General features: G+C 45.4%; 1 pseudogene; it reads right to left on the reverse strand.

Annotated features, from left to right (window-relative positions):
- Window positions 1-2,061: 2,061 nt before the first annotated feature.
- Window positions 2,062-3,222, reverse strand: LOC142814477 (uncharacterized; annotated as a pseudogene).
- Between the last annotated feature and the right edge of the window lie 9,397 nt (window positions 3,223-12,619).

The raw sequence follows: 12,619 nt of genomic DNA on the forward strand, positions 1-12,619 counted from the left end.
AACCAGCACAGAGGGGACAAGCTTCTGGAAGACACCAACGCAGTTTGCGAACTCCACTTGCAACCGCGTCTGTGCATATTATCGATGGAAAAAATGTGCGCATACCTCACCCATTATCCACGCCGAGGCTGTTTTCAACTTGTTCGGCTGACCAACTTTTGTGACTGAGGAGGCCTCCTTCATCCCTCAAGTCAGCTTTACAGCCTAATGAAAAAGCTCGAGTTTATTTTCACAGGATGTTTTTGCCAGAGTAAGCTGCACTCTGACAGCATTATGGACATAGTGGCAATCGTTCAGCGCAGACTCTCGGTTGAAGTTGGTTGCAGTGTGCACGCAGCTACCCTCACAGCGAAAGTAATTACTTTTCACGTTGTCACACGTCTTCATCCAATGTGAAAGAACTGAACACTGACAATTAGGCAGGGAAGCGGCAGAGGGCCAAGCAGCTGAAGATGAGCCATCACACATGAAGTGAATAAGGTGTGTAAATCCGTGGCTAGATGGTGTACTTCAGTTCTTGCAAATAAGAGCTTCAAGTCAGGAGCAGAAGCTTCCTGTGTATCTTTATTTAGTTTTTCACTATGTCGCTCTACATATATCTAACATACATGTATCTGCATAATTATGATTATTATTAACTCCCAGAAAACTGTTGTGCCATGGTCTACAACTGAAGGAGAACACAAATTTAAGCACTACAATTTCACTTTTTAATAAAGGCGCAAACCCAGCCAGCGCGCCTGCATGTTAAAGCTTTTCTAGGAAGTGAACTTGCACTGTTTTCTACTTATGTCGTGAAAGAGTGGGCATAGTCTTGCTGTGAATTCTTTTTAGGTTTGGTCTACACAGCATGAACCGTACGTTTGGTCACTGTACCAAACCATATAATTTGTGGGATACATCATCCTTTTCGACGAGGTGTTATATTCGAAGAAACACGATGTGGCTTGAACAAATGTAGTGCTTATCAGAAATACTCAACTAACTCAAGCCCACACCCTCCGAACCACCCCCCCCCCCACACACACACAAACACAAAGCGTTAACTGCGTCATACTAGAAAGGAGAATGCACAGACTGTGCCGGCTGCCATCAGACTAATTTTCGTAAATCTGTATCGCAAAAGAAAAAGGAAAGCACTGTGAAGCGAGAGCACCAGAAGCTCTTAATATAATCAGAGGGCAGTCAAAGCATGCAAGTTTATTACAAATATTGAATAAATGCACGTTCCAACTTTTACGAGCGGCCTTCGGCGAGCAGCTTCTGCAGGTGAAGCTTCTAATGAAGATGCCTGTGGCGCCTTCTCTCTTATGTGACGCCAAAAGCGTTAGAGTATCGGCGGAGTAAGCCCACTGCCCTCTTCTAGTACGCTATAGCGTTGCTACAGTGGCTAGAATAGGGAAAGTGTGAAGACCACGCCGCCTGCGCTGACGCTCTCCACCGATGCCTCGACCGGCACTGTCTAGGTGGCGCTAGTTGTAGCTTACACGTCGCTCGCTCAGCGGCTCGCTGCAGCGAAGCTGCCATGTCAAGGCTGATTTGTGGCTGATATGGTTTTGTTTGTACCGTAAATTTCATGTGTCTCTACTATATTGCAGGCCGTAAGTGCATCATATATAAATGAACTTCGCGGCAGATATTATCAAACATTATCACCGTATGGTGTGACCATACCCATAGCATCATAAGTGAAGCTTTACATCAATCGCAAACATCGCGGCCAGCTAAGCTTGCCACTGCTAGCGATCGTTTCTTGGTGCTAAGAAATGTAACCGATTAACATTTTGGGGGATAGCCATTTCGCAAGGCTATAAGCAAGCTTAAGAAGCACAAAATGCTACTGTGACATTGATATCAATTTTTTTAATGTTGTTATGTTTAATATTTTGCATGAGATAGTTTTTAAGGACTTAATTATTCTTGCGTATTCACAGTGGAAATATTTTTTGATTAACAACTGCACAGAAAATCGGACAGCGTTTTACTTTTTTTACAAATTTTATTTGAAGTTGGGGGCATCATAGTAGGGAACAAAGGTAGCACACTACAGTGGGATGCACATTACATCGTTATTCGAAGCTTGAGGTGCTTTGATCTTTCTCTTGCAGAACTTCTCTTTTTGTTTAGAGATTTCGTGAAGAAGTGAAGCCGTGTGAGAACATAAAACTTGATTATGTTGCTCGTCAGATCTTGCTTGTGTGAGTCCCACCCTATGGATGGTACGGTCTGCATTGAATTAAGCAGTTCAACTATAGTGTCCCTTTGGAGCTTATTGTAACTGAACCACAATGTAAATGTGTACTCCAGTGCCTCCACAAATGAAAATAGCTCAGGTGACTGGTGCAAGAGCCCTCCAACATCACAGAATGCTGTGAATGACGCAAGGTCCTTATCTGCGTTCTCGAGGGATGTGAGCAGCTGCTCAAAACAGTCCCGGAATTTCGTTGCCATAACTTTCCTCCGCACCACATAGCCAGCCAAATAGTACACCAGTCTTGCGTCACTAACTTGCACAGGATACACATGGTCAGAAAGGACAGTCGATGCCCGTAGTACACTTGAAGCTTCGTCCAGGTTTCCAGTGTCCAGTAAATTATCGACATGGTTGGCCACTTCATCGGTTCCAACTAATGACGTAAGTGTGCCACCTGCACAGTTGCCCGTGTCTGGTGCTTTTACTAAATTGTAAAAGCTAAGGGAATTCACGGCAGTAAGGAACTGGGTTCATGTGCGATGATCGTTGCATCCGGATAACTGACGAATTATCCCAAATAGCTTTTCGATTGGATCTTGGCTGAGGCGTAAAGTCAACAAATATTTGTACTGCACTTCCTCTGACAGGTATGTTAAAAGTTCCAAAGTGCCTTGCAGAGTTAGTCTTAGACCTTCTGCAGTGCTAGCAGACAAAAAGCCTGCCTTCGTAGGTCTGGTGCAGGCTTCCCAACGGTCTAAGTATGCTAGAACACCCTGTAGTACTCTTTCCTGTTCAGAATTTTTTCTCAGTGCCGTTGAAGGCACTCTGGATGTCATCACAACAATTAGCTTTTCCATGAAGCGAACAAATTGATCTGTCGCTTCTCTACATGAACATGACTTTGAGATTGCTTCTTTGTATAAGAAAAGCCCGCGTGTAACCTCAAGGCTGAAGAGATGAAATGCATAATTAACTTTCATTTTTTCGAAGTTGTTGGGGTCCAAGTGCACTTCTGTAATCTTCGGCATAGCTTTCAACATTGTAGCAGACTTGTCCAAGTCGTGAGCTATCCTGATTGGCCTAACACCAACGTGCCCATCTGGTGTTTTATAGCCATTTTTTATGAAGCCGTTCCTGATGCACTTTACTAAATGCGAAAAGTCAGAAGAAAGAAAAGCCGCCTCTTGACGTCAGTTGGATGAGGTGCTGAAGGCTTGATAGCTGATGCTGAACCAGATATGCCGAATCGATGCCACTGTGCACGGTTCCAAGATGCTCCATCCGATGCCACATAGTCTACCCTAAAGCGAGCATTCTCTGCCAGGATAACTGCTTCCAAAATGATTTCGGAAAGCAGTGGGGCTTTCACATTGCCTCTAGGTGCAAATACACCCAAGATTTGGTGCCATGAACCTGACAAAGGTTGAAACATTGTCACAAGGCCATGATCACATGGAACACTTTTGTCAGCCTCGGGAGTGAAAGAACCAAGGTCTACAAATCCATCAACTTTTCCACTTCCCCGCTGAAAACCAAAGTTTTATACAAGTTTCATTTCGTCAACGATCAGTCCACCATGACGTTCAAAGTCTCCCATATTAACAGTCTTCTTAGAAATGCCCGAGAGGACACATTTATTAAAACCAAAGCACGTGTCGTACTTCTCCATGAATGCCTGAGGCATGGTCGACTGGGTAGCACAAGAATTTTTTCCCTACGCACATGCTCATAAAGTCGCGGGCTCTTCATGTGCATGATGACACACTCCAACATCCACTACGGGTTGTAGCGCATGTCATTTCGGAACTTGCGCCTTGCAGCTTCAAAACACTGCATTATAGCGTTTTTCTGTTTTAATGGGAGCTTGTCTATTTTGCTCAAGAGTGCGCTTTCTTCAATTTCTTCATTCTCTAGTTTTAGCTCTGGTCGAGAGTCTTCACCTTGTTTCTAAGGTGACGTACTGTTTGAGCTTTAGCTTTAAGCTTTGTTGCGTGGGTCAGTTTGCCTGCTGTTTTCTTTTTCCGGTATCTCTGATTGACAAGGAGCTTTCTCAAGTACTTGCAGCTCATGCAGCGTCTTTCATCTTGACTTGTGGTACCTTTACACTTGTGATAGTTGAGCTTCCCATTCGAGACCTTCAAGTTCTTACCAGATGATGCAAAAGGAAACTCGCACAACAACCTTGCCCCTGAACACATTGGCATGGCATCAACAGTCTCCGGAGGAGAATCTGGTTCATATGGCCCATTCATCGAAATCTTTACACCATGCACAAATACTTCATGTGTTATGGCACTTTCACTAGCACAAAATTTAACAAGTTTCTCTGCGTGTAGAAGGCTCATGTCCGAGCTAAGCGTGCACAAGCTGTAGGTGACATTTAGCGGTTCCTCACTGAATACGTGCCTTCCCCACCGATTTGAAGGAAGTGGAACGTGCTTGTAGTCGTAAACGGGCGCAGCTGGAAGGTCGGGTGGCTCCGGTTCATCCTGCGGCTCCTCTTGCGGCTTGATCCCGGTCGTCGTCCTTTCGACGTCTTTTCTGAGGAATCACAAGCGGTGGTTGTGATCTCTCCTCGGGGTTTCTTTTTTGCGCCACGCGTTTCGAGAGGTAGAAAGGAGCATTCGGAAAGATCGTCGGGACGGCATGCGGCAATAGTACATGCCTAGCTCTGTCCAAACGCACTACCTCACCGTTAATAACGTGCTCGAAGTGGCGCGAGATCAACTGCTGATCGAAGTGGAGCTCGCAAACGGCAGCGTTCTTTTCCAAAGGCTTGTCTGCTCTTGGTATATTACGCTGCCACTGCTGGAACAAATGGTCGTCTTTCGAAACTCCAAAGAATGAAAGCTTCTGCTTGCACGATTTGTACCCAGTTGAGCATCTGGGCACAAAACAGTGGCTATGACGTCTGCTCATGGCACACACTCCACAAAAGACATAACGTAGACACGAGAGGGCTGTCCGAACAGCAAATGCAGCACGAAAGAACAGCTTAAACAGGCAAAAGAATCACGTTTGAACGACGTGTTGGAGCGTTGAACAACGTGCGCAGCCTGAGAGCCTGACGTGCACGGCTGACGTGTATACGACAGCGCGCGCTACTTAGCGGAAACATCGCAAACTGGCGTCACTACCTCCCATTGCAGCCGCTTGACGGTGATCACACTTCTAGTATTCTAGCCCCTGTACTCTAGTTAATTTTGGAAAACTCTATGGCGGCGGGTACAGTGTTCTAGAAGAGAGCAGTGGGCTCACTCCACCGCTCCTCTGACACAGTTCGTGTCACCTAAGAGAGGTGGCGCCACAGGCATCTTTGATGGAAGCTTCGCCTGCAGACGCTGCTCGCCGCTGGCCGCTCGTACAAGTTGCGACGAGCGTTTCTTCGATATTTATAATAAACTTGCTTGTACTGACTTCCCTTTGACTGTACTGATAGCATATGTTGCTCTCGGTTCACCATTATTTGCTTTTTTTTTTGCGATAGATTTGCCGAAAGTCAGTCCGATGGCAGCTTATGCAGATCGATATGCTTGCTCCTTTCTAGTGCAACGCAGTTAATCCTTTTTTTTTCTTGGTAGCGGTGGAGCTTGAGTTCTTTGCACATTTTGACTAGCGCTACATTTTTTCAGGCCACATCGTATTTTCCTCAATATAACACCTCGCCAGAAATGGACATAGGCGGGGCATGTAGCGCGTAGCCAGGATAACGGCTGGTCATTAAAGGTGACTAACTGGATTCCCAGAGAAGGCAGGTCGGTTAGGGGGAGACAGAAGGTTAGGTGGGCAGATGAGATTATTTAGTTTGCGGGTATAAATTGGCAGCAGCAAGCACAGGACAGGGTTAACTGGCGGAACATGGGAGAGGCCTTTGTCCTGCAGTGGACGTAGTCAGGCTGATGATGATGATGAACACTTTGCCGAACCCAAAAGGACGGTGTACCCCTGAAAATATTCGGTTTCATACAGTGACCAGCAGTGTACTTTGATCTAGGTGCACGTTAAAGAACCCAAGATGGTCGAAATTTCCAGTGCCCTCCACTACGGCATCTCTCATAATCATGTTGGTGTTTTGGGACGTTAAACCTCAAATATTGTTATTATTACAGTGACCAGATATACGGTTACGTGCTGCGTAGACCTAACCTAAACTGATTTATTAGCAAGACTGTGCCCTGCCTTCCACAAGACAATTACAAAACAGTGCACGCTCGCTTCCTTGCTGAGCTTTAACATGGCTGAGTTTGTGCCTTTGCTATGATGAAATGAAATTGTAGTTGAAATATCTATTGTTCTAATTCGGTTGTCGCCCATGGCATAGTAGTTTTCTCGGGATTTTTAATAACTATTATTACGCAGTTACAAATTTGTTAGGCCTATGTACAAGCTTCTGTTTCTGACATGAAGCTCGTATTTTAAAAACTGAAGTACAATATTCAACCACTGATTTACACACTCTTTATTGACTGCATGTGCAACGGCTCAGCTTCAGCTGCTTGGCCCTCTGCCGCTTTCCTCCTTTGTCACTGTTCAGTCCTTTCACATAGAAATGAAGGTGAGTGACAACGCAAAAACTAAATAATTTCGCTGTGAGAGAAGCTGCATGCACACTGCAACTAATTTCAATGAAAAGTCTGTTCTGAACAACTGCCAGCGTGTCCATAATACTGTCTGAGTTCAGCTCGCTCCGGCAGAAACAATCTTTTTCACAAAGCCGTACAGCTGACTCGAGGGATGGAGGAGGCCTCCTCGGTCACAATAGTTTGTTAGCCGAGCAAGCTTAAAACTTTCACAAGGTGAGGTCACGGTGAGCAGCTTGACGCAATCTTGGCATTTCGTTCTAGCATTGACAACGCATTTTCATGCAACATAGCCCGAAATATGGTAAATGAGCCTGGAGTCACTTCTGACCACGTGCTGGTTATGATCATTTGAAGCCTGCGGGCCAGCATTATGCTGGTGTACAATGATTTTTTTGTCTTCTCTTCAGCTGCAGATGTAGCAGCAGTTTGATTGCACTCCTCTCTATCAGTTGATGATTCGAGCGAGTCAACTTCCAGCAAGAAGGCCAGGGTACCCTCCTCGCAGTTTCCATTGCTAACAGACCTAACCAGACCATAAAATGAGAGGCAATTCACAGTGATTAGGAACTGTGTAGGAGTCGGGTGATCATTATTGCCAGAAGCTTGTCTTACAAGTCCGAAGAAATTCTCGGGTGGGTCCTGGCTGGTGCTTGATGTCATTAGGTACTTGTATCCAACCTTGAATGTTAAGTAGGCAAGCTACTCGAGAGTGCTTCAAACGGTGACACGCAAGCCGGCTGCTGTGGAGTCACTTAAAAATCCACCAGTTCCTTTGGCATGCTTATCCCACTGATCAAGGTAACGACGGGAATTCCTTCAGTGTTTTCTCTTTCAAGGAGCCTGGCCGGAGAGCTTCAGCAGCATACCGTGATGTCATCACTAATATCAACTGGCTCACCTTGCTGAAAAATAGAATAAAACAATATTGCTTGAATTCTTGCTCACATGGCCTCTCGGATTACTGCAACCGTCATGCAGTCGGGCAAAAAACTGCAAGCTCCTTCATTTTCACTTTAAGGAATGTTTACTAAAACATTCTATAAGCTGGCTGGCAGGGAGATCGGTTAGTCTAGGGCACGGTGTTATCAGGGGTGAATGCCTGGTCAGGAGACATAGGGTCATCTTTTGCCTAAGCTCGAGTACATAATTCACATTGTATATTTATGTCTGAAATAAACGAGTGAATTGAATTAAATAGCAGTACAGTTAGCTGAATAATTCTTGGGTGGCATTGATGGTTTCAAATATCTTGTCCAGCTCATTCCTGTTTAGGTGGAACGCCTGGAGGACTCTCGCACCGAGCAGTTGAAACGCGATGCTCAGTCTCATTTTTTCAAAGCAATTTCGATTGAGATGGCACTCGGTGATTTCGGGCATAGCCTTGAGGGTCACGTTATTTGCCTCAATCTTGTAGGCTTCATTCCCCGGCCGAATGCTGACCTGGAATATGATTCCAAGACAAAACCAAACATTTGTTGCGATGCGAACTAGTTGCAGCAAAAATTTAAAGGAGCCTACTCTCCAGGTTGATTTTCCTAAAATAAATAAAGCCCCATGCACAATTTCAACCCTCCAATGATTGACAAGCAACAGGAAAAGTAACTGCCATTTAGGCAAATTGTCCCTACTGCAAAACGAACTTTCGAGAGGAATGAACACAAATCATATTGCATTGTACTGTTAAACGAATAGCTCGACACTGAAAAGCTAGGCAAGATATGCAGTTATTGAAAGAGGCGATACATGTTACACATGCAGAAACTTACATGACCAGCTGGGGTGTTGAAGCCGCTCTTCAACAGGGAGTTCCAAAGGCATCTGATTAGATGAGGAAAGTCTGAGTTGAAGAACAAGTGCCGCGTTGGGTCAGAAGAGTGCTGGACCTTGCACTTAATCGAACTAGAAGTTGCATGTATTCCCATCATACTCCACATCTTTTGACTCCAGCTTGCCCCATCAGTTGTTATGAAATCGACAAAGAGCCCACTTTTTTCTGCTGGTATTGTGGCCTTGGCGAGAATATCTGCTTTCATGTTGCCATTCGTTGTGAAGCAACCTGTGACCTGACTCCCTCTTCCTTGGAATGGAACAAAAAGTAGCACCATACCATGGTCAGATGGAGTGATCTTGTCCTTCTGTGTGGTAAATGGGCCCCAGTCTACAAAGCTTTGAATTGTACCACTGCCTCTAACAGACAAGCTCTCAGAAAGTTTCAGCTCATCCATGAGAAATCCCTCGTGCTTGTTGCTGACGCCGAGCTCCGCTGTTTTACTATCCAATTTCTTCAGGATTTTCTCATTGAAGCCAAAAAGTGTACGGTAAACAGGTACATAATGTTTCAGAGTTGATTTGCTTGGCAGGGCAAGAATTTTCTTTTTACGCGAGTGTTCGTACAAGCGGGGACCCTTCATCTTAATTATGATGCTGTGTGATGCAGCTATTGCAGTATCGAATACCATTAGCTTGCACTTTAGCTGCTGCATAGCAGTGTTTAACTGATTCTTGCTGATGAGTTGGTAGGCTCCCAATTGGTTCCTGGAAAACATATGCATTTTTTGCTGCAGCTTGCTGTTGCAGTTTCACAAGGCTCTCCCTTGTATCAGAGAGACGGGTGGAAAGGTGCTTATTTCTTCTTTCTTCTTACTGCTTTATTAAGTTTCTGGGCAACGTTGAGGCGTGCCTTTGTGTTCCTACGCTGCACTCGGCTTCGGCGTGTCAGCAAAGCTCGCCTTCGGTACCGACAGGAAACGCATGGCGTTCCTGAAATAGACACAAAAGCATGGTAATGCGCAGCCTCTTCTACGCTAACAGCGTGATGTGTAACTGTTCAAAAATAAAGAGCAATAATTACGTTCTTTAGGCACCTGGCCTAGGCACTTCCCGCTGAAGTACAGTCCTTGGCGCGTCAACACGTGGTCCCTGAGCTTAGTTGTGAAGAGATCTTCGTTATAGTCCTCGAGTCTCATTGCACCCGCACATAGCTGCATCCGGTCAGTGTTTCTCAACTCGTCGTTGGCCTCCGTTTTTCTATGCACTGGCCCTTCCTTTATCAAAACGTCTCTAGCAAGCACTTTGCAGTATGCTGCACATTGCGACTTTGAAAACATTACCACATTCTCGGAGAGCACTTCGGCATTGGTGGTTAACGCGGCCGTGCAGTATACAACACCGGCGTGGCCAGGGAAACTGTGATTACTCCAGTATGGGGAAGTCACTTCTAGGTTGAAGTAAAGCTGATTCACATTGGCAGATGGTGGAGATGTAGACGCTTGTGGACATTCTTCACAGCCTGCATCAACATCGTCGTCAGTGTGTGCAAACGGCCCAGACACCACATTGTCGGAAGGACAGAATGCGGGCTTTAATTGTACGTCTGAAGATTACGATCGTTTTCTTTTACGAGCGGCCCTAGTCTCTGAGACATAGTCTCTGAGCACATAACGCGGCTCGAAGTGGAGCTCGCACACGGCGTTGGTGTCTTCCTGGGGCTTGTCCGCTTTGCGCAGGTTCTCCCATTGTTTACGCCTGTTCTCATCCTTCGGGACGCCAAACAACGACAGCTTCGGCCCACCCTTCACGAACACGTAACCTGTTTGGCAACCAGGCGCGTAGCAGTGGTTTTGCCGATATGGCGGCATGGCTTAGACACCAAAGAACGTACCGATTTTTTGAGTGGTGCGTATGGCTCACAGCTGACGGCAAAAACTCGGCGTTACAATGGCCACAGCAATAGCATGTCACTCGACAACTGCTGCGCCGCAAGAGCTGGCCAGCACTTTCAGCCGCCACACTCACCCAAAGTTTTATGGATGGATGGATGGATGCTATGAGCGTCCCCTTTATAACGGGGTGGTGACAAGTATGCCACCAGGCTCGACAAAAAAAAAAACCTTTTTTCTTTTTTTTATGTTGGCCTAATGCCTCTACTTCGATAAATTCTACCTTAATGGAAAAAAGGGAAATTTTCAGCTTAAGTTCTCTGCCATTTACGGCACACTGTCCATATTTTATTTTTCCAATATTTATTTTTGTCCTTTCTCTCTAATTTTCTGCCACCAATACTCTAACCGTCTCTTACTTATTTCAATCGCGGGTGTGTTCAGCTTTCCATTGTTGTCCCTAAAACCCAAGGCTTCCTGTAGGCTCGTGCCCAAACGTACACCTGGGTGGATATCTCCACATTCAATCAGAACATGCTCCGCCGTTTCCTTATCTTTCCCGCAGCATGTGCATTGTTCTTCTTCTTTACTGAATCTTGCTTTATAACTACGCGTTCTAAGGCAACCCGATCTCGCTTCAAACAGTAAAGCGCTTCCCCTTGAATTATCGTAAAATGCCTCCCTACTTATTTCATTTTTGCCCTTTCGGTAGTTACTCAAAGCCGGTTTTTTCTCCATAGCTGCCATCCAGTAAATCCTCTCCGCCTCCCTGACTTTTCCCTTAACGCTCTTTGTTGACATATGGCTTACAATACCAGCCGTATATTTACTAGTGAGTCTTCTAGTTCTTTTTCTCCACTGTGTGTCCACGCTCTTCCTATACAAATAACGGAACACCTTCTCTGCCCATCTACTCTCCTTCATATTTCTTAGCCTTTCTTCGAACCTTATTTTGCTCTGCGCTTCCCTCGCCTCAAAACCTGCCCACCCCATATCGCCCTTTACAGCCTCGTTTGTCGTCTTCCCGTGAGCACCCAACGCGAGGCGTCCCACAGTCCTTTGATTTACATCTATTCCCGATTGCACCTCTGCCCTCATGCACACCACTGAGTTCCCAAAAGTAAGCCCTGGAACCATTACACCCTTCCACAGACCTCGAAGCACCTCATACCTATTGTATCCCCACAACGCTCTGTGCTTCATTATTGCCGCATTCCTCTTTCCTTTTGCTGCCGAGGCTTTTTCCTGTACCTTTATGTATCTATCACTCTCATTTACCCATACTCCAAGGTACTTGTATTCACTTACCCTCGGTATTTCTTGGCCTTGTATGGACACCGTCTGATCACAAAGATCATTGAATACCATCAATCCACACTTCGTTACACTGAATCCTAGTCCAAGAGCTTCACCTTCCCTTCCGCATATATTCGCCAGCTGCTGTATATCATCTCGACTGTCCGCAAATAAGACGATATCGTCCGCATAAAATAAACCTGGAAGCTTCTGCTCAATCATCATGCCGCCCTGTTTGTGTGACAGATTAAAACCAATGTTGCTACCTTCTAGCGCTTTTTCCATACTCACCATGTACAGCATGAATAACAGCGGGGACAAAGGACATCCCTGTCTCAGACCCCTGCTAACCTCAACGTTCTCTTTGCTACGCATTCCTTCCCACTCTATGCAAACTGTATTTTCTCGGCATATCTCCCTCAAAAGCTGTATACAGTCGTCGCCCATGCCCATTCCTTTCAATATATCCCACAAAATTTCCTGATTAACGTTGTCGTATGCCCCAGTGATGTCTAGAAAAGCCACGTACAAGGGCCTATTCTCTATTTTAGATATTTCTATACACTGAGTGAGAACAAACAGGTTATCGTCTAACCGCCTGTCGACTCGAAATCCGTTCTGAAGTTCTCCCAAAATATCGTTATGTTCGGCCCATGTTTCTATTTTCATTTTTACTGCTTGCATCGCCAACCTGTATAGTACCGATGTAATGGTTAGTGGTCTATACGAGCGAATCTTGTCCTTTTCTCCCTTGCCTTTATAGATTAAGTTCATTCTACTTTGTCGCCAACTGTCCGGTATTTGTCCGTCCTTTAAGCTTTTTTCTACTGCTTTTAACAATGCTTCTTTAGTGTTATGTCCTAGTTCGTTAATGAGGCTAACGGGAA

Source organism: Rhipicephalus microplus, chromosome 4, assembly GCF_043290135.1.
Source record: "Rhipicephalus microplus isolate Deutch F79 chromosome 4, USDA_Rmic, whole genome shotgun sequence".
Lineage (NCBI taxonomy): Eukaryota > Metazoa > Arthropoda > Arachnida > Ixodida > Ixodidae > Rhipicephalus > Rhipicephalus microplus.